General features: G+C 42.4%; 1 pseudogene; it reads left to right on the top strand.

The window, feature by feature from the left end:
- Positions 1–21,406, top strand: part of LOC129632079 (ankyrin repeat domain-containing protein 26-like) — a 74,485-nt pseudogene that overhangs the window by 27,636 nt on the left and 25,443 nt on the right.

The following is a 21,406-nucleotide window of genomic DNA, read 5'->3' as shown; positions in this document are numbered from 1 at the left end:
AGGTTAATGATGAAAAGCTCCTCCACAGCGAGGAACACTTGGAGAGGTTCACAGAGTTACATGGAGAAGAGAAGACGGAGAAGGGAGATAGATCTGGTGACCAGGAGTAGGAGAGGGGGAATCAAAAGGGGAGAGAGCAAGCTAGCCAGTAATCAATTCCCTATGTGCTCTCCACAGTCTGGACCCCTTGGAGAGGTTCACGGAGTTACAAAGAGAAGAGAAGAGGGAGGAAGGAGACAGAGGTGACCAGGAGGAGAAAAGGGTGAATGAAAAGGAGAGAGACAGATCTAGGCATTAATCAGGTCCCTAAGTATTCTCCACAGTCTGGAACACACAAAGAGATTCACAGAGTTGGGTAGAGAAAAGAAGGGGGAGGGAGGAGATAGAGGTGACCTGGTGGAGGCAAAGCAGAGTCAAAAAGGAGGGAGAACAATCAAGACAGTAATCACACTCCCAAGTAAAAATGGATACTGAAGATTGGGTTCTTAAAGGTACAAAATTAATAACAAATACCAAAAAGCAAAGATTAAAAATCTAGAGTAGTGGTTAGGCTCTGAAAAATACGATATTAGAAAAACAAAACAAAGTCACAAAAATTATGAAATATATACATGAAATTTGCTTTAAAAATAGGGTCTTTTTTCCCCAAGGTAATAGTAGGTTATAAAATTGAAAATTAAAGGAGTAATTTTAGGGGACGTTCAGCTTTAAGGAATCCAGTATGTTATTCTTTTCTTTTGTGTGCCATTTCTCAAGGATTCTCTATTCCTCATCAGTTGCTGCAGGAATGAGCAGAGCTGCATGCATTTCCTGGGACTGAGATCCTGAGAAAGGGTGACCTGCTTGGTCCCTTCAGTGACTCCCTCCAGTGACTTCACTGAAACGTGATCTGCTCAGTTATGCAGACATGCAATGCTTTCTGGCCCTTCGAAGATGCTTATTTGCTTGGCTTTGTTTTTGCTCAGTTTTTTTTTTTTGTTTGTTTTTTACTGCCTAAAGCTGCCTTGTATGAAGATATATAAACATGCTTTTCTGCAAACAAAGCACCCTTGTTTCACTCGAGACTTGGGTCCCCTGTGTACCTCTTCTCATTGACTCCAGTCCCCAGGTCCTGGTCTACAAAGACCATGACAGAGTAATAGAGAACTTAAAAATAATGTGTGTGTGTGTGTGTGTGTGTGTGTGTGTGTATTTATATTTAAATAATGATAATAGTAAAAATATATCTAGGAATTTCTCTGGAGCTGTTGTGGACAGTGTGGGGTCAGTTCAGTTTCAGATAGTTCCTTGATCCAGCTTATACTTCTCAAGATCTATAGGCCCCTTCCAATGTAGTCGCTGCTAACTACAGGGTTTTAATCTGTTGCACCTGTCACTTCCAAAGCAGTTCCCTCTGTTTATTTTAGCTTCTTCCATTTGCTGTTCTCTTCAGTGTCTAATTTCTGTCCTGACACAAGGGGGCAAAGGTGGTCACTTATTTAGGCTCACTTGTTCAGTACTGCTGTGGGGACAGAGGGGCACTGCAAACAAATATCACTGGCATGTGTGGGGAGTGCTTACAGTGTCTTGGCCACACTGGGTTTGCCTCTGCTCATGGCTCATGTGCTTTCCCACTCTACACTTCTCAGGCTCTAGGTTGCTCTGCCAGGGAACTATCTGAGGCGGGCCCTGGGTTGTGTGCACTTCCGAGGTCTAAGCCACTCAGGTTCAGTTTCTTGGGTAGTCCACAAAGGGGCAGACTCCGTTGGGCCTATGTTTTTTGCCCTTCCCAGGTCCGAGCAGCTCAGGCAACCAGGTGCTTGGCGAGCTCTGTCTCCCCAGGTGGGGAGTTTGTCTTGTCACCTCCCTGGTCCCAGGTGCTCGGTGTCCTGGGTGGCAGCGGGTGTGCCCGTCTCCAGTGTGCCCTATGTCTCTTCTGGGGAGCTGATCTCTGGCTGCAACCCTCCTGGCAGAAGTCAACCATCCAGAATCCCAAGGGGTTTTGGTTAGCGACTGGGTGCCTGCTTGATAGAGGCTGCCTCTCTGGGGCCAAGTTTGCCTCTTTCCAGCTCTGGCTGCCCACCTCCTGCTTCCCTGTCTCCAGTGGGGGATGGGCCGATCCACAGCCATCTAGCTCTCCTCTGGTATTTGCTCATGCCTTTGCTTTTTGAGTGGGCCTGGCAGTGCCTTAGGTTAGGGCTTTTTGCAGGATAGTTCTCTCTCTGTCTGTCTCTCTCTCTTTTTTTCCTCTCTCTCTCTCTGGCTATCCCTCAGTTTGGGTTGCTATCTCATGTTAGTTCCTTCAGATTGCCCCCTCAGGGCATTCAGGCCCAGTCCTTACCCTAAGCAGTGCAGTCCGTGCCTCCCTGTTCAGCCCCCACTTGCTGGTGGTGAATGCAAGCACAGGGAGTTCCAGTTAGGCACGTGATCTGTGGGTTTAATTTATTTATGTATTTAATTTTCCTCCTGGTTATGTTGCCCTCTGAGATTCCAAAACTCCCCACAGACCCGCCAGTGAGAGTGTTTCCTGATATTTGGAAACTTCTCCCCTTTTAAGACTCCCTCTCTGGGATGGATCTCTGTCCCTACCTCTTTTGTCTCTCTTTTTATCCTTTATATTTTGTCCTACCTCCTTTTGAAGACAATGGGCTGCCTTTCTGGGTGCCTGATGTCCTCTGCCAGCATTCAGAAGTTGTTTTGTAGAATTTGCTCAACGTTCACATGTTCTTTCAATGAACTTGTGAGGGAGAAAGTGGTCTGCTCATCCTATTCCTTTGCCATCTTAGGACCGCGCCCCCCCCCCCCATATTAATTTTAAGAAACTTTATTGATTTCAGTGTTCATAGATGTGAAATTACCATGTAAATTCTGTGTTATGTGAAACTAACGTGTAAATTCTTCCATATAGAAAAATTAGTCATTGTGGTTACTTGGTTTTTTTAGTTGTTTTTTTCTTTCCCAATGTGAATATTGAGTCCTTGTTGATCATCATAAATGTATTTGAAAACTTTTAAACCTTCAACTTGGATAATCATAGTCTTACTCCTTTTTTTATATCTAGGTCATTCCTCTAATCTTTACCTGCCATTCCAGAAGACATAGATAAGACGTTACAGTCGTTAGTGTGCTGTTTACAGGGAGAGAGGCAGTAAACCATCTGAATGTTCAAATAGGGTTTTAAAAAAAAATCATTTATTCTTAAATGAAGAATAATTGCTTTCCAGAATTTTATTGTTTGCTGTCAGACATCAACAAGAATAAGTCTTAGGTACACCCATGTTCACTCCCTCCCAAACCCCCCTCCAATCTCCCTCTCCATCCCACCCTTCTGAATTGTTGAAGAGCCACTCTTTGAGTTCCTTGAGTGATGGGGCAAATTCCCATTGGCTATCTATTTTATATATGGAATTGTTAGTTTCCATGTTACTCTTTCCATCCATCTCACCCTCTCCCCTCTTTCCCTTCACCCGTGTCTCTAAGTTTGTTCTCTCTGTCTGTTTCTCCATTGCTGCCCTGCAAATAAATTTGTCAGTACCATCTTTCTAGACTCCATACATATGTGTTAGTATCAGATATTTATATTTCTCTTTCTGGCTTACTTCACTATGTATAATAAGATCTAGGTTCATCCACCTCAATAGAACTGACTCAAATGCATTCCTCTTTACAGCTGAGTAATGTTCATTTGCATATATGTACCACAACATCTTCATCCATTCATCTGTCAATGGCCATCTAAGTTACTTCCATGTTCTAGCTATCATAAACAGCACTGCAGTGAACATCGGGGTGTATGTGTCTCTTTCCATTTTGGTTTCTTCAGGGTATACTCCTAGGAGTGGGATTGCTGGGACATACGGTGGTTTTATTCCTAGTTTCTTAAGGAACCTGCATACCATCTTCCATAGTGGTTGTATCAATTTATCTTGCCATCAGCAGTTCAAGAATGTTCCCTTTCCCCCCACACCCTCTCCAGCATTCATTGTTTGTAGTGTTTTTTTTGATGGCCATTCTGACTGGTGTGAAGTGGTATCTCACTGTGGCTGAGCAGTAAAGAATCTGTCTTCAGTGGGAGACCTGGGTTTGATCCCTGAGTCGGAAAGGAGGGCATGACAACCCACTCCAGTATTCTTGCCTGGAGGATCCAATGGACAGGGGAGCCTGGAAGGCTTCAGTCCTAATGTGGCACAGAGTCAGACATGACTGAAGCGACTAAGCAGCAGCAGAGGTAACAGACTTTTGGATAATGACCATTCTGCCTGGTGTGAGGTGGTATCTCAGTGTAGTTTTGATTTTTATTTCTACTGTGTTTTTTTTTTTTACCAAATCGACATTGACAAGATAGTGCTTGAGGCTTGAAAGTATTGCTACATTTGGATTGTCAAGTTGATCTGCAAGGAAAGTTTCAAGAGAAGCAAAAGCATGGGAAATAGTAATAAATATGTGGGGCTACAATAACAGCAGTTAGCTTTAGTGATGTTTTAGTAAGTGCAAACCATTTTGCATATCTTAAGTAGCACGTGCAGAGTACTTGAAGTAACATGAAGTAACATAAAATAACGGTGCCCTGTTTGAAGGTGGCAGCTATGGAAGGAGATAAGAAGGGCCTGATCTCTTAGATGTGGCAGCCACTGCTTGGTGATGCAGCACCGTGTTTGAATTCAGCATCCTGGTTCTGTCATATAGCAACTGTGGGATCTTGGCAAAACCTGTCTTAACCAGGTTAAAAGTAGGGTATTTCTTCAAAAGTGATTAGGAAAACTTCATGCAACTCATTGTTATCATCCATTCTAGCAGAGTATCTCTGAGAACCTTCCACAGAAGTATGTGGATCATTTACCTGGAACTGCGGGTCAAAGAGGAAAAAAGACATTAATTGGACAAGTAGAAGGTAAGAACTGTATTTTACAGAAAAATCATTTGACAGAACGTTGATTGAAAATGGGAATGCTGATACATTCTAATAGGCAAAGAAAATCACCTGTCAGATGGGTAGTGAGAAAAAAAGACGAGAAAAGGAGGGCAATTATGTATCTTATCAGGTGTCTACTACAGGTTACATTGAGAATCTGGTTTAAGGAGCTAAATTATTAGTTCTAGACTTACTTTGCAGTCCAATGTTTAAGACTTTGTCGGGTTAAGACTCTCCAATGCAGGTGGTTCAGTTTCAATCCCTGCTCAGGGAATTAAGATTCCATGTGACACATGACCAAAAACAAATTATTAGTTCTGTTTCAAGATACTCTATGACCTAAATAAAGTCAAGAAATAAGAGGCAAGAGGGAATGAAGGATGAGAGAGGCAGAGGGCACACGGAGGAAATGAAGAAAAGGAAGCACAGGTCTGTGGGGGAAGGGGGCAATAAGTAATGAAGGTCTTTAGATAAAGGGAGAGTATTTGACATAGACAGTGAATTGGAAGTGAGCTTCTTGCACCAAAACTTGTCAGAGAAGAACAGCAAAGTTCTCGCCTCTTCCTGTTTACTTGTTATTAGGAAGACGTTCAGAACTGTGGTCCCTGGGTGTGCAGAATAGTGTGTCATCCTCTGGGGGAGCGTGGGCATAGATGCTCAGCTGTAATGTGTGCAAATTGGTTTCATACAAAATGTGCTGCTTTCCAGCATGGTGTCACATGGGACAAAACAAGAGAGCTGGAAAGAAAGAGAGAACAGGGGGCGTGATGGGGGAGACCAAGGAACCCACAGCCTCATAGAGAGTCCACAGGAAGGTTTCCAACTTCTAATGCCATTTCAGTTTGAGGGGACGTGTTCACGTGAGGAAACAGAGGTTGAGATTTCTGGAGAATGAATTAAGTTGAAGTCATGTAGAAGCAGACTTCATGTAGACCAGAGCTTCTCAAATTTTAATTAGTCACTTGGGGACCATGTGTGAAGTGCACATGCTGAGCAGGAGGTCTGAGATTCTGTGTTTCTAATAAGCTCTCTGAGTAGCAAGGGTGTAGCCTTGCATATAGAGAAATCTGGAAGAAGAGCATTGGATAGTGCAGGATATAACAGGATCAAGGAAAAGCATTATTTTATTTCTTTCTGAGCGTGTTTATAGCCAGAGGGAAGCAAAGAGTTGAAGTAGCAGTTATAGGTGTAAGATACCATTGCTAAGCAAAGAGGAGAAAGAAATGGTAGGTGTCAGGTAATGTTTAACATTAGGACGCCTGTATGTTGTTTTCTGTTTTTCATGAACCCTCTGTTCCTTATCAGTTCCTGGTATACAGGAACAAGTGGAGCGGCATGCTGTTCCCAGGACTGAGGTCACGGAATGGAACACATACTTGGATTTCCTTCAGTAACTTTTACCCTACAGTAAAACTGTTTAGTCACGACCCTCTTACTCAAGATATGGATTGTCTTCTGGCCTTGTGGCGATTGTTATTCCTTGTTATTCCCTTGGTAACCGTTGTTTTACATCTGGCTTTTGTTCTTTTCTTAACTTTATTTTTTTGCCTAAAGCTTCCTTGTATAACAATATATAAACTCACACAAACATGAATAATGCACCCTTGTTCCACTAGAGACTTGGGTCTCCTGTGTCCTTCTTTGCATCTCTGGCTAGTTCTTTGGAACATGGAGGCCTCCTGAGCTCACTTTCCTGCCCGGGCTTCCAAGACCTTGAGAAGATGTCCTGTGCCTTAGTGAGCAGTACAAGCCCTATTCTAGGGCTTTATTGGTTTACCACCTAAGCCAGGGAATATTGGTCTCTCTCTTTTGCTTTCTTTTCATTGACTCCGGTCCACCAGGCCCCAGTCTATAAAGAAAACCACAGAATAGGGATAATCCATAGAAAGGATGTCAAGGAGGAAGATTTAAGTCCACAGATCCAGAGATCACTACCCTTTGGGGAGGAGAGAATCTAGTGAAAGGACAAAGGGAGGAAAGGAAGGCCTTAGGGAGGTGAGTTTGGAGTTCATGAGGACACTTGATAGAACTCCTTCTAGATGACTTCAGTGTATCTGCCCTGAAAAGAGATAAGATCATTATTGCTCCAGAGAATCCTGGAGGTGGGAGGGAGTACTAGAAGTGGGGGAAACCACAGCCCCTCCGAGTAATTCTTAGGCATCAAAGATATATGTTGTGCTGGTATTTGTTATTCAAATTAGATTAATTTGAAAAAGGAGGCATTGACTTTTTTTTTTAAGAGAGCTGATTCTTTGAACGTTGTTTCATAGAAATCCTTTGAAGCATTAGCATGATGTACCAAACCAAACTAAATTTTGAAGCCAAACAGATTAATAGGGTTCATTCCCTAAATGCTAGAAATATTTTTAATAAATACTACACTGATTTTGAAACATGCAAGATTTTTAATTTCTAATAATTCTGTGGCAATTAAATGTATTATTTCCTTTTCACTATCTTTGGTGGATTCCTATGTCTGTCTTACCAGCATCCTAAGATCCCCCTAAAAACAACACACTAAAACTGAATGTATTAAGTGCCAAGGCTGAGTGTGAGGATTCTGCTCAGTACTAACTCTGCATGAATGTACAGCTGGCTTTCATATTTACATGTAATTAACTTTGTGTCCCTTTTTCCTTTTAGATTCTCCTGGGAAATATCCTAATGTGAAGGTAAAAAGGTTTATGATTTTGTCTTGAATTCTGAACTGTGGATCGTCTCCTATGTACATTATTTAGTAATCAACTTGTTTCCAAACCCCATTCAGCCAGCAGTCAGAATGAAAGAGTCTGTTGCTAATAAAACAGTCAGAATGAAGGATTTACAAACATCCAGTTCAGGTAAATTTTGCAGTACACAGTTAAGTCTGGAAAGAGGGACACTGAACTATTTGAAATGCTCAGTCTTCATACTTCTAATATTTTCTTTGCAAATTTAATTGAAGAATTGGACATACACAAAGCAAATGTTATTGTTGATACTTGTGTCTTGAAACAAAAGATATTTACAAGGATAAGAACAAGAAATTTTTAAATTGTAAGCTTCAACTCAGCATGTTTCTGTATATGCTTCGACACTCTGAAGTTCTCAATTTGGAATCTCTATACTTCTCAGGAACTCTCCGAGATTAAATTTTAGACCCTAAGTTTTTTCCAATGTCCAAAAATGCTTGTTTGAACTCTAACCTTTCCCTAGAGTAAAACTTCACTTGCTAATAGGTCAGTTGTACTTCAGCTTATAATTGTTTCATTATAGTATCATTACACAGATGAATGTAGGCCAATCAGATGTTTTGATGAGCAGGTTGTGTGTGTTTGTGTTTGTATGTGCATGTGTTTGTGTGTGTGTATGTGTGAGTTTGTGGTGTCTTTGATAATTAGAAGTAGGGGAAGTAATCATAATTTAATGACTATTTGATAGACATAATCTTTTGAAACAGTGATTCTGAAAGTTGTTGGCTTTAGGAAAGCTTACTCTTTGGAAGGAAAGTTATGACCAACCTGGATAGCGTATTCAAAAGCAGAGACATTACTTTGCCAACAAAGGTTCGTCTAGTCAAGGCTATGGTTTTTCCTGTGGTCATGTATGGATGTGAGAGTTGGACTGTGAAGAAGGCTGAGTGCCGAAGAATTGATGCTTTGGAACTGTGGTGTTGGAGAAGACTCTTGAGAGTCCCTTGGACTGCAAGGAGATCCAACCAGTCCATTCTGAAGGAGATCAGCTCTGGGATTTCTTTGGAAGGAATGATGCTAAAGCTGAAACCCCAGTACTTTGGCCACATCATGCAAAGAGTTGACTCATTGGAAAAGACTCTGATGCTGGGAGGGGTTGGGGGCAGGAGGAGAAGGGGACAACAGAGGATGAGATGGCTGGATGGCATCACTGACTCGATGGATGTGAGTCTGAGTTAACTCTGGGAGTTGGTGATGGACAGGGAGGCCTAGAGTGCTGCAATTCATGGGGTTGCAAAGAGTCAGACATGACTGAGCGACTGATCTGATCTGATCTGATACTTCTAAAAATTATGGAGAATTCCAAGGAACTTTTGTTGATGTCTATTGATGTTTACTATATGGGAGTTCAGTTGAGTTCAGTTGCTCAGTCGTGTCTGACTCTTTGCGACCCCATGGACTGCAGCACACCAGGCTTCACTGTCCATCAGAACTCCCAGAGTTTACTCAGACTCAAGCTCATCAAGTTGGTGATGCCATCTAACCATCTCATCCTCTGTCTTCCCCTTCTTCTCCCGCCTTCAGTCTTTGCCAGCATCAGGCTATTTTCCAGTAAGTCAGTTCTTCACATCAGGTGCCCAGAGTGTTGGAGTTTCAGCTTCAGCAGCAGTCCTTTCAATTAATATTCAGGGCTGAGTTCCCTTCGGATGGAGTGGTTGGAGATCCCTTGCAGTCCAAGGGACTCTCAAGAGTCTTCTCCAACACTACTATTCAAAACTATCAATTCTTCGGTGTGCAGCTTTCTGTACAGTCCAACTCTCACATCCATACATGACTACTGGAAAAACCATAGCTTGGACGAGACAGACTGATGTTGGCTAAGTAATGTCTCTGCTTTTTAATATGCTGTCAAGAATGGTAATAGCTTTTCTTCCAAGCAGCAAACATCTTTTAATTTCATGGGTGCAGTCACCATCTGCAGTGATTTTGGAGCCCCCCCCCCAAATAAAGTCTGTCACTGTTTCCATTCTTTCCCCATCTATTTGCATGAAGGGATGGGACCAGATGCCATGATCTGAGTTTTTCGAATGTTGAGTTTTAAACCAACCTTTCCACTCTCCTCTTTCACTTTCATCCAAAGGCTCTTTAGTTCTTCTTCGATTTCTGCTATAAAGGTGGTGTCATCTGCATATCTGTGGTTATTGATATTTCTTCTGGCTATCTTGATTTCAGCTTGTGCTTCATCCAGCCCGGAATTTTGCATGATGTACTCTGCGTATAAGTTAAATAAGCAGGGTGACAATATACAGCCTCGACATACTCCTTTCCCTATTTGGAATCAGTCTGTTGTTCCATGTCCAGTTCTAAGTGTTGCTTCTTGACCTGCATAGAGATTTCTCAGGAGGTAGGTCAGGTGGTCTGGTATTCCCATCTCTTTAAGTATTTTCCAGTTTGTTGTGATCCACACAGTTAAAAGCTTTGGGATGGTCAATAAAGCAGAAGTAGATGTTTTTCTGGAACTCTTGCTTTTTCCATGATCCAGTGGATATTGTCAGTTTGATCTCTGGTTCCTCTGCCTTTTCTAAATCCAGCTTGAATGTTTGGAAGTTCACATTTCATGTTCTGTTGAGACCTGGCCTGGAGAATTTTGAGTATTACTTTGCTAGTGTGTGAGATGAGTGCAATTGTGCTGTAGTTTGAGCATTCTTTGGCATTGCCTTTTGTTGGAATTGGAATGAAAACTGGTCATTTCCAGTCCTGTAGGCACTGCTGAGATTTCCAGATTTGCTGGCATATTGAGGGCAGCCCTTTCATAGCATCATCTGTTAGGATTTGAAATATCTCAACTGCAATTCCTTCACCTCCACTAGCTTTGTTCGTAGTGATGCTTCCTAAGGCCCTCTTGACTTTGCATTCCAGGATGTCTGGCTCTAAGTAAAGTATCACACCATCGTGCTTATCTGGATCATGAAGGTCTTTTCTATATAGTTTTTATGTGTGTGTTCTTACCACCTGTTCTTAATATCTTCTGCATCTGTTATGTCTGTACTATTTCTCTCCTTTATTGTGCCCATTTTTGCATGAAATGGTCCCTTGGTATCTCTTACTCTCTTGAGATCTCTAGTCTTTCTCATTCTATTATTTTCCTCTATCTCTTTGCATCAACCACTGAGAAAGGCTTTCTTACCTCTCCTTGCTATTCTTTGGAACTCTGCATTCAAATGGGTATATCTTTCCTGTTCTCCCATGCCTTTAGCTTCTCTTCTTTTCTCAGCTATTTGTAAGGCCTCGTCAGACAACCATTTTGCATTTCTTTTTCTCTGGGATGTTCTTGATCAATGCCTCCTCTACAATGTCACAAATCTCCATCCATAGTTCTTCAGGCACTCTGTCTATCAAAACTAATCCCTTGAATCTATTTGTCACGTCTACTGTAAAACCCTAAGGGATTTGATTTAGGTCATACCTGGATTGTCTAATGGTTTTCCCTACTTTCTTCAATTTAAGTCTGAATTTGGCAATAAGGAGTTCATGATCTGAGCCACAGTCAGCTCCCGGTCTTGTTTTTGCTGACTGTATAGAGAGTCTCCATCTTTGGCTGCAAAGAATAGAATCAGTCTGATTTCATCATTGACTATCTGGTGATGTCTGTGTGTAGAGTCTTCTCTTGTGTTGTTGGAAGAGGATGTTTGCTATGACCAGTATGTTCTCTTGGCAAAGCTCTGTTCACCTTTTCCTGCTTCATTTTGTACTCCAAGGCCAAATTTAACTGTTACTCCAGGTATCTCCTGAATTCCTTCTTGTACATTCCAGTCCCCTATATTGAAAAGAACATCTTTTTTCGGTGTTAGTTCTAGAAGGTCTTGTAGGTCATCATAGAACTGTTCAGCTTGTTCAGTGTTACTGGTCAGAGCATAGACTTGCATTATTGTGATATTGAATGGTTTGCCTTGGAAATGAACAGAGATCATTCTGTCATTTTTGAGATTGCATCCAAGTACTGCGTTTGGGACTCTTGTTGACTGTGATGGCTACACCATTTTCTCTAAGGGATTCTTGCCCACAGTAGTGGACATAATGTTCATCTGAGTTAAATTCACCCATTCCAGTCCATTTGGGGGCTTCCCTGGTAGCTCAGTCGGTAAAGAATCTACCTGCCATGCAGGAGACCCGAGTTCAATGCCTGGGTCAGGAAGATCTCCTGAGGAAAGAAATGGCAACCCACCCCAGCATTCTTGCTTGGAAAATCTTATCGCCAGAGGAGTCTGGCGAGTTACGAATAGCCTATGGGATCAGAAGCATTGGACATGACTTACGGCCTAAACCACAAACCAGTCCATTTTAGCTCACTGATTCCTAAAATGTCGATGTTCACTCTTGCCTTCTCCTGCTTGACCACTACCAATTTCCCTTGATTCATGGACCTAATATTCCAGGTTCCTATGCAGTATTGCTCTTTACAGCCTTGGACTTGACTCCCATTACCAGTCACATCCACAGCTAGATGTTGTTTTTGATTTGGCTCCATCTCTTCATTCTTTCTGGATTTATTTCTCCACCAATCTCTAGTAGCATATTGGACACCTACTGACCTGCTGATGGGGAGTTCATCTTTCAGTGTCTATCTTTTTGCCTATTCATTCTGTTCATGGGGTTCTCAAGGCAAGAATACTGAAGTGGTTTGCCATTCCCTTCTCCAGTGGACCATGTTTTGTCAGAATGTTCCAGCATAGCCCGACTCTCTTCGATGGCCCATCACGGCATGACTCGCTCATAATTTCATTGAGTTAGACAAGTCTGTGGTCCATGTGATCAGTTTGGTTTGTTTTCTGTGATTGAAGTGTTCAGTCTGCTTGGCCTCTGATGGATAAGGATAAGAGGCTTATGGAAACTTCCTGATGGGAAAGACTGACTGAGAGGAAACTGGATCCTGTTTTTATGGGCAGGACCATGCTCTGTAAATCTTTAATCCAATTTTCTGTTGATGGGTGGGGCTGTGTTCCCTCCATGTTGTTTGACCTGAGGCCAAACTATGGTGGAGGTAATGAAGATAATGGCACCTCCTTCAACAGGTCCCATGCGTGCACTGCTGCACTCAGTTATCCTGACCGTGCATCAGGCCACCTCCAACCCTCGCCTCAGCCAGAGACTCCTAGAAAATAAAACTAAAAAAGGTAAAGATACAGGCACACACAATCATAATGGCTAATTCCATTCGTCAGTAGAATTCTTATATCACATATCCTGTTTCTGGAGAACTCCTGTGTGCACTCAGAACATAATTGAGCATGCAATTACATTTAGAGTTGTCGTGAAAAGAGTTTTGACCTCTTGAATCCCCTGGCCCAGTGGGTCTCTGGACTTCAGGGATTCTCAAGGCACACTACAGAACCACCATTTTAAACCATTGGCATGGTTGGATGTGAAATGATAAAGGGACCCTTGTGTTGACATGGGGTTTAAAGTTTCACTTTTACATTTCTTGCTTGTTTCTTTGATTTCTCTGAAGAAATTTAGACCTGAGAGTTCCTTTTTTGTTAAGCAAATATTTCTGTATTGCGTTCACTCTTCCCTCATGGTGCTCTGTGCTCTTTGGATCTAGTGTTGTCCTAGACTTATCCTATTTTCACGTGGAAACAATTGGTCACCCACAAGACTATCAGGTCTCATAAAAGTTTATGATATCTATCCAGGGCTTAAAAAATCACTTCTGAAGATATTGATAATCTGAGGAAAGACCATCTCATTGTAATTAAAGAAGTTGTCATTGGTGGTGGTGTTCAGTCGCTAAGTCAGGTCCAACTCTGTGAGCCCATGGGCTGCAGCATGCTAGGCCTCCCTGTGCCTCACCATCTCCCGGGGTTTGCCCGAGTTCATATCCATTGCATCAGTGATGCTATCCCACCATCTCATCCTCTGCCATCTCCTTCTCCTCCTGCCCTCAATCTTTCCCAGCATCAGGGTCTTTTCCAGTGGTTCATCTCTTCACATCAGTTGCCCAAAGTATTGGAGCTTTAGTTTCAGCATCAGTCCTTCCAGTGAATATTCAGCATTGATTTCTCTTAGGATTGACTGGTTTGATCTCTTTGCTGTCCAAGGGACTCTCAGATGTCTTCTCTAGCACCACTCTTTGAAAGCATCAATTCTTCGGGGCTCAGCCTTATTTATGGTCCAACTCTCACATCTGTACATGACTACTGAAGAAACCATGGCTTTGGCTGTATGGACCTTTGTCAGCAAAGTGATGTCTTTGCTTTTTAATGTTGTCTAGGTTTGTAACATTAATTAAAGTAGTAGAATTCATTAAAAGTGCTTTTAAAACCATGGTCTCTAGAGCACACAGTATTATAAGGCATAATTAAGTGTAAAATAAGGTAGATATACATTTTCTTAATAATATATTTGTATGTTGAAAAATAGTCATGTATGGATGTGAGAGTTAGACTATAAAGAAAGCTGAACGCAGAAGAATTGATGCTTTTGAACTGTAGTGTTGGAGAAGACTCTTGAGAGTCCCTTGGACTGCAATGAGATCCATCCAGTCCATCCTAAAAGAAATCAGTCCTGGGTGTTCATTGGAAGGACTGATGTTGAAGCTGAAACTCCAATATTTTGGCCACCTAATGCAAAGAGCTGACTCATTTGAAAAGATCCTGATATTGGGAAAGATTGAGGGCAGGAGGAGAAGGGGACGACAGAGGATGAGATGGTTGGATGGCATCTCTGACACAATGGACATAAGTTTGGGTAGACTCCAGGAGTTGGTGATGTACAGGGAGGCCTGGCATGCTGCAGGTCATGAGGTCGCAAAGAGTCAGACACGACTGAGTGACTGAACTGAACTAAACTGATGTTGAAAAAATAATTATTGATAAAGTTCTTATGGAATACAGAATATGTAATAGAAGTTGAGTGAATCAAAATCAGTAATACTAGGCAATTAAAAAGTAAAAGAAATGAGACACACTAGTTTACATCTCTTCATGAATGATGATGACCTGTGAGATGCTGTAAGCTGTGAAGGACTAGTGAGTTTCAGGGGAGAGGAGGGCATGGTACTGATTCTCTGAAGAAAGACTTTGTACAAGCTAGTCAGAGTTGTATTCTCACATTCTAATAAGTGGAGACTTTGTTTTCACATTTTTCAAATGGGGCTTCTGCTGCTTTGAGCCTCAATAATGAGACTTGTCAAAGAGCCAGGCATTTGAAAGTTGATGGTCAGTGTGCATTTGTGTCCCATTCAATGACCAAAAATCAGTCAGCATCCGCAGAATTTGGACAGAAGACCATAATAGATAAGGTGAAGATGAAGACTGTAGCAGTGTTCCTGGTAGGGAATTACTCTCTCTGTCAGCTATGGAAGTCGGAGCTGCCAGGAAACAGAGGAAGCAAAGAAGGTAATACGGAAGCCCAGAGCACTCAGCTGTGGGCCACCTGGGCGTGGCCTTACCATCCTTCTGATGGTTCCAAATTAGATTCTGTGGCAAAATCTACCTTGTGCTGACTCCTTTTATGCAGCCTACAGCCAATCAATACCTCTTAGCAAGGTGTTTGCATTCTCCCTCTGACCAAAGTAATACAATAAATAAAAAAGAGAGTTAGGAAAACATAAGTTTGTTCAGGCTGGTGTTTAGCATCCACCTGAGAGTGGGTAGCAGGATTACGTTTAGAACTCTGGGACTAGTTGGGAGACTAGGTAGCCATCTAGAGACTGCCTTCTCAAAAATGGGACTTCATACCAGTGTTTTTATATGGCTGTCAATTCATAAGAATTAGTCATGATTATATTCAGTATAACTGCAAAAGCAACTCTGATACCAAATACTAAAATATTTTTTGTGTTTTCTGTGGCTTCATATTTTCTAGAATTAGCTTTCCCAGTGGGAATGGGAGTCATGGGAAATTTGCTACATAGTACTTCCTTCTCAGCTGTGTCCACATAGTATATCAACTTGTTTTAGTATTTGTAATGAATTAAGAGTTCACAAGAAAGGTTGGTATAAAGGAGTGGTGTATCACTTAAAAGCAGTATATAGAAAGTCAATTCTGATTCTATTAGGATGCCCAGTCTATTGAGTAACCACGTCTAAGAAAGTGTTGTCCATAAATACTAATTAATTTAGCACCCTTAATCAGTCATATGGTCAGGACTATGGTAAGTTATTCTTCTCTATCCTCACCTTGCATTTATAGAATATTCTCAGTTATCTCCTAGAATAGTGACTGAAAGGTTGTTGTTGAATCATGCGAAGACACTGGATTTCTTGGCCCCCGGAGGAGAAGAATTCAATCTGGGGCCAGAGACGAGGCTTGATCGCTCAGAGCTTTTGTGTAATAAAGTTTTATTAAAGTATAAAGGAGATAGAGAAAGCTTCTGACATAGGCATCAGAAGGGGGCAGAAAGAGCACCCGCTTGCTAGTGTTAACAATGAAGTTATATACTCTCCAATGAATCCAAAGAATATCTGGAGGTTGTAAATACCTCATCAGACCTACTCCCATAATTTACATTTTAAGATAACAGAAGGTTTAATCCAAAGACTGTCCTTAGGCAGGATACATTATTGTTATATAATCCTAAGGAATGTGGAGAAAGAAAAAAAGTTTGTCCTTTTTTCCCCCTTGAGAATTCCAGACCCCTCTCTCCTTGGGGACCCCTAGACTCCCTATCAACCTGCCTAGGAAGTGACTCTCTCATTCTCCCCTTTTCTTTTAGGAGAATTATTTTGCCTAGGGAAAAGGGGCGTCGTTCTCATTCCATAACTACTTCCGAGTTGATAAGGGGCGTTGTCCCTAAATTGGTGAGGCAACATATTCTCCTAATCCTCATATTGAGGATATCTGATCCAGGGGCCCCAAATAGTAGCTGGAGGAAGCTACAGAAGTAGCAGGAGTTTGAGCAACCATTTGTAACTTAAAAGCTTTCATGCGGCTAGAAACAAATCCAGTTATACGATTACAGATGCAGGGAGCAAACAGCAAGAAAAAAACAATCAGAATCAAAATTAAAAGTCACATTATGTCCATAGTTAAAGTGCAAAGTGTTTCACCAGTCCATTTTAGGGTTGGTAAATGTCATCAGATGAAGAAGAGGCATTGCATGTGATTGTTGTCGAAGGTATTCACAGACTTGGAGAAAGTCTTTTCCTTGAAGTGGGGATGTTCACCATGGGAAGCCTTCCACTGATGAAGAGGGGAGCACTCTGCAGACCCAGCAGTTAGACCGATTGTGGAATGCAGCATAGAAGTGAGCCCAGAACATGAAGACATTGTCTGGAGGATCAAACTTCAGACTCAGGATTTTTGAAGTCAGCATTAGACTCACATAGATTATTAGGCCCATCCGCTGCCCATTGCTTAACTCTAGAGCTCGGGTCAGAGCCACAAGCTCTGCTAACTGAGTACTCGTTCCCTGGGGGAGAGATTTTGCTTCCAAAACCTGTTCAGCAGTCACCACATCGTAACCTGCTTTATGCTTTCCATCCCGAACAAAAGAACTGCCATCTGTAAATATTTCCATGTCAGGATTTTCTAATGGGGTATCCTTTAGATCCTCCTGAGCTGCATAGTTTAAAGTTAGGAATTGAGAACAATCGTGATCAGGTGTTTCATTTTCCTTCTCAGGAAGGAAAGTGGCAGATTTAAATGTCCACAAACTTTAAGCTTAGTTACTGGTCCTTCTAACAACAATGACTGATACTTAAGAAGCCTACTGTCTGTCATCCAAATATTAACCTTAGAATTTAAGATTCCACTCACATAATGAGAAGTCAGTACAGTAAGCTTTCACCATTAATTATTTTTAAAGCTTCAGGTGCTAATAAAGCCACTGCCCCAATACTCTTAGGCAGTGGGGCCACCCACATGAAACTACATCTAATTCTCTGCTTAGATAAGCAATAGGTTTCTGGTGAGGCCCTCGGGGTTGTGTCAAAACTCCCAATGCCACACCTTTTCTTTCAGTGACAAACAAACTAAATTCTGACCCTGTGGGCAAGCTCAGAGCTGGAGCTTGAAGGAGAGCAGTCTGAAGAACCTTAAAAGCCTTTTGAGTTTCTGGAGACCAAACCAGTTTGTCGGTTTGGGCCTGCTGAGTTTCAGCTATAAGTTTATATAAAGGCCGGGCAAGTTCCCCGTAACCCGGAATCCAAATGCGACAGTAACCTGTGATTCCCAAAAATCCTCTCAATTGTCTTAAAGTCATAGGTAGGGGGTGATTTAGTATAGGTTTAATTCTCTCAGGACCTATGGCCCTAGTCCCTTCTGATATGATTAGGCCCAGATATCTAACCTATTGTTGACAAAGCTGAGCCTTTTCTCTTGATGCCTTGTAACCACAGTCTGCCAGAAAGTTTAAGAAATCTTCTGAGGCTCATGAACAAGCTTCCTCTGTCTCAGCACAGAGCAAAATATCATCTACATATTGTAATACCACTGCTTCAGAGCTATTAAAGTTTTGTAGATCCCATGACAAACTTTGTCCGAATAAGTGAGGACTGTCACAAAATCCCTGGGGCAAAACTGTCCAGGTTAACTGAGAAGCTGGCTGCGTAGGGTCTTCAAAGGCAAATAGAAATTGACTTTCTTCCACCAAAGGCACTGAATAGAAGGCATCCTTTAAATCAATTACTGAGAAATATTTGGCCCGTTCAGGAATTTCAGACAATAGAGTGTAAAGATTAGGCACCATGGGGTGTAAAGGAACTACAGCTATTTGTAAATCTTGAACTAGTCTCCATTTACCATTTGATTTCTTTATATCCAAAATAGGAGTGTTGCAAGGACTGTTACAGGGAATTAATAGTCCCTGCTCCTTTAAATTTTCAATGATGGGTTTTAACCCTTCCTTAACTTCAGGTTTCAGTGGATGCTGCTTCTTATGTGGAAATACGTGTGGGTCTTTGAGCTTAACAACTACAGGAATAGCATTTTGTGCTCGACCCACAGATTTTCCATCAGCCCATACTCTAGGATTTACATTTTGTTCAACTAAAGGGAGAGAAAGAGAGGGCTCCATATTCATGAAAACAGAGTCATGGACCTTGCTCAGTATACCCTCCCCAAAAGGGGTGAGGGAGATTCTGGCACAAGCAGAAACTCGTGTGAAAACAGCACAGAATCCCAGTTGCAAGATAAAGAATAACTGAAATAATACCTTTTGGCTCGTCCAGACAGTCCAATTACGGAAGCGGATTGAGAAGAAAGTGGGCCAGGGGCTTCAGTAAGCACAGAATAAGTTGCCCCAGTATCTAAAAGGAAATCGACGGATTGCCCCCCCCCCCCACAATTATTAATACCCGGGGTTCCTCAGGTGTAATTAGGATGGGAGCTTGTGTGGGGACCCCCGGGCACCTTCAGTCCTGATTGTCTTGAGAGTCCAACACCGGAGACCTATGCCTCTGGGGGCAGTCTCTCTTCCAGTGTGGTCCTTTGCAGACCGGACATGGAGCCGGGGGTGGCTTAGATGCCTGAGGGCAATCCCGCTTGAGGTGCCCCTCCTTTCCACAGTAATAGCAAGCCCATCCCTTTTCACCTGGGCCCCTCTGGGCATTTTTCTCAGGCTGTTTAATAACGTTTTTCATAGCCATGGTGAAGGCTTCCACCTTTTACTTTGTCTTTTTTTTTTTTTTGTCTTTCTTTCTTTTCCTCATATTCCCTACCAGAATAGACTGTCTGAGCCAGTTGTAACAGAGTATCTAAAGACTGATTTGGTCCATACGCCCGTTTTAATAGCTTATGGTGGATATCTGGAGCCAACTGAGTGAGAAATCTATCCTTTAAGATCACTTTTCCCTCTTCACTTTAGGGATCAATCTCAGTGAATCTGCAAAAGCCTTCTCTCAGTCTATCTAGGAATTTACCGGGAGCTTCCTTCTCCTGTTCTATGTCTGCCAATTTGCCATAGTTTAAAGGCTTAGAACATGCATGCCTAAGTCCTTCAAGAATACATCTAACAAAATGACTCTGAGCCCATCTTCCTTTAGCTGTGTTGTAGTCCCAGTCTGGTTCTATAGTTGGGACCGCCTGATTCCCAGTGGGGAGGGCTGCTATCTAGTTCTCCCGCTTCCCTACTGATTCATTACCAAGCCATTCATCTCCATAAGCAACCACTTTTTGCAAAACTCGAGTCTTTGACTCAAGAGTCAGCGTTTGTCCCAAGATATACATCACATCCTTCCAAGTGAGGTCATAAAGCAGAGTAACACCTTTAAAAGCTCTAATATATTTTTCTGGGTCCTCTAAATAGTCTCCCAGATTCTCCTTGATTCTTTGTATTTCTTGATAAGAGAAAGGCTTATTAACTCTCACAGACTGATTATTTTTCCTGGTGGGTGTTTCATAAAGAGGCAACAGCTTCTGTGGCTGTTCCTCAGTCTCTTTGGCTGCTCTGTGCATATGATCCCAGGGATAGATTGGAGAAACCTGTTTTTCCTCTTCTCTTTGTCTCCTGTCCTCCATCTCATCTCTTACTTTGATGGTCTGAGTTTCTACTGAAACCAGAGTAGTCTGAGGTCATACTGAGACAGGAGTTGTTTGGACCTCCATGTGGGCAGTTTGAATCCCAGTTTGGAGTCCCAGGTATGGGGGCAAAGTAAGAGGACAGGAGGGAGCTGAAGGTTTCACGCCCAAATCTATACCCTTAGGACATAAGTCTGGCATATTTTGCAGAGAGAAAAAGGGCAACACATATGCTACTTCTACCCATTTCCCTTGTTCCTTACAGAACCGGTCTAATTGTAGAACAGTATTATACTTAAGAGACCCTCCAACTGGCCACTGTTCGCCATCCTCCAATGGATACCGAGGCCATGCAGTATCACATAGGAAGACCAGGTGTGTCTTCTTTAAGCCCTGGGGATCAAATCTATCCCAGTTTTTCAGGATACAATTCAAAGGAATGAGGCTGGAATTGTTAGCTCCCATCTGTAAGAGAGAATAAAAGTGACCAAGGCCATTTTTCTACCGGAGGCGTCCCTCCCTGTTCTAGATGGGGGTGTAGACAGACGTTACACCAAAAGCTTTTCCTTCCTGGTCAGAATTAGTCTGTTTCTTACCGATGCAGGCGCTGTACTCATCCCTCCCGGTTATACCACCAAGATGGGGTGAGGATGTACCAGGGGTAGACTTGATAGCATCCCTACTTGACGTCCAGCTCTTCACCTTTAACCTTGTTTGCCTCTGATGTCACCCGGGGTGAATCAGAGTAACCTTCTGGAATGCCTCCCAAACTAAGACTGCTGTGGGAAACATTCGTCACTTGAGTGCCTGTGCACAACCCTGAGTATTTCTTGACTACAGTAAGACTGACACGAACATAAAACTGAGATGTTCTTTCCAAGCATCACCACACCAGTATAATAGCCTCCTCTGATCCACTAAGAGCCGGCGTTACCAAAGAAAAAAAACCCATTGCAGTCCCAATCTGAGTAACCTTTAACCTCAGAGATGTTCTGGGAGCTACAGCTCCATCTAGCTTCTGAACTTTCGATTCCTAGCGAGACTAGACGCTTTATTGGCTACCAATCCAAGTTTGGGACCTAAGCCGCAGTACACAATAACAGTATAGATCACAAGTCCCTTGAAAGTCTATGATCTGATAGATTAGGTTAGTATTTCTAATTCCCAAGGAGTTATGAAATGGTCAAAGAGACTGAAAAGTTTGACTGAGAAAGGAGAGTTCGGTCCACATGCTTTGCCCATTTCTGGTCAGTTCCCGAAGGAGACATTGGGTGCCTCTTGGCATTGGCAGGTCGGTATAAGGCCCCAACAGGTTTCTGCCATAAGCTGTATGAGATCACCTTGGAACCACAGAGCAGGGTCATTGCTTCACGCAGGGCATGCC

The sequence above is a fragment of the Bubalus kerabau genome, chromosome 17 (assembly GCF_029407905.1).
Source record: "Bubalus kerabau isolate K-KA32 ecotype Philippines breed swamp buffalo chromosome 17, PCC_UOA_SB_1v2, whole genome shotgun sequence".
Classification (NCBI taxonomy): domain Eukaryota; kingdom Metazoa; phylum Chordata; class Mammalia; order Artiodactyla; family Bovidae; genus Bubalus; species Bubalus kerabau.
The sequence above is the reverse complement of the archived record's forward strand: the minus strand, read 5'-3'. Positions and strand labels throughout refer to the sequence as shown.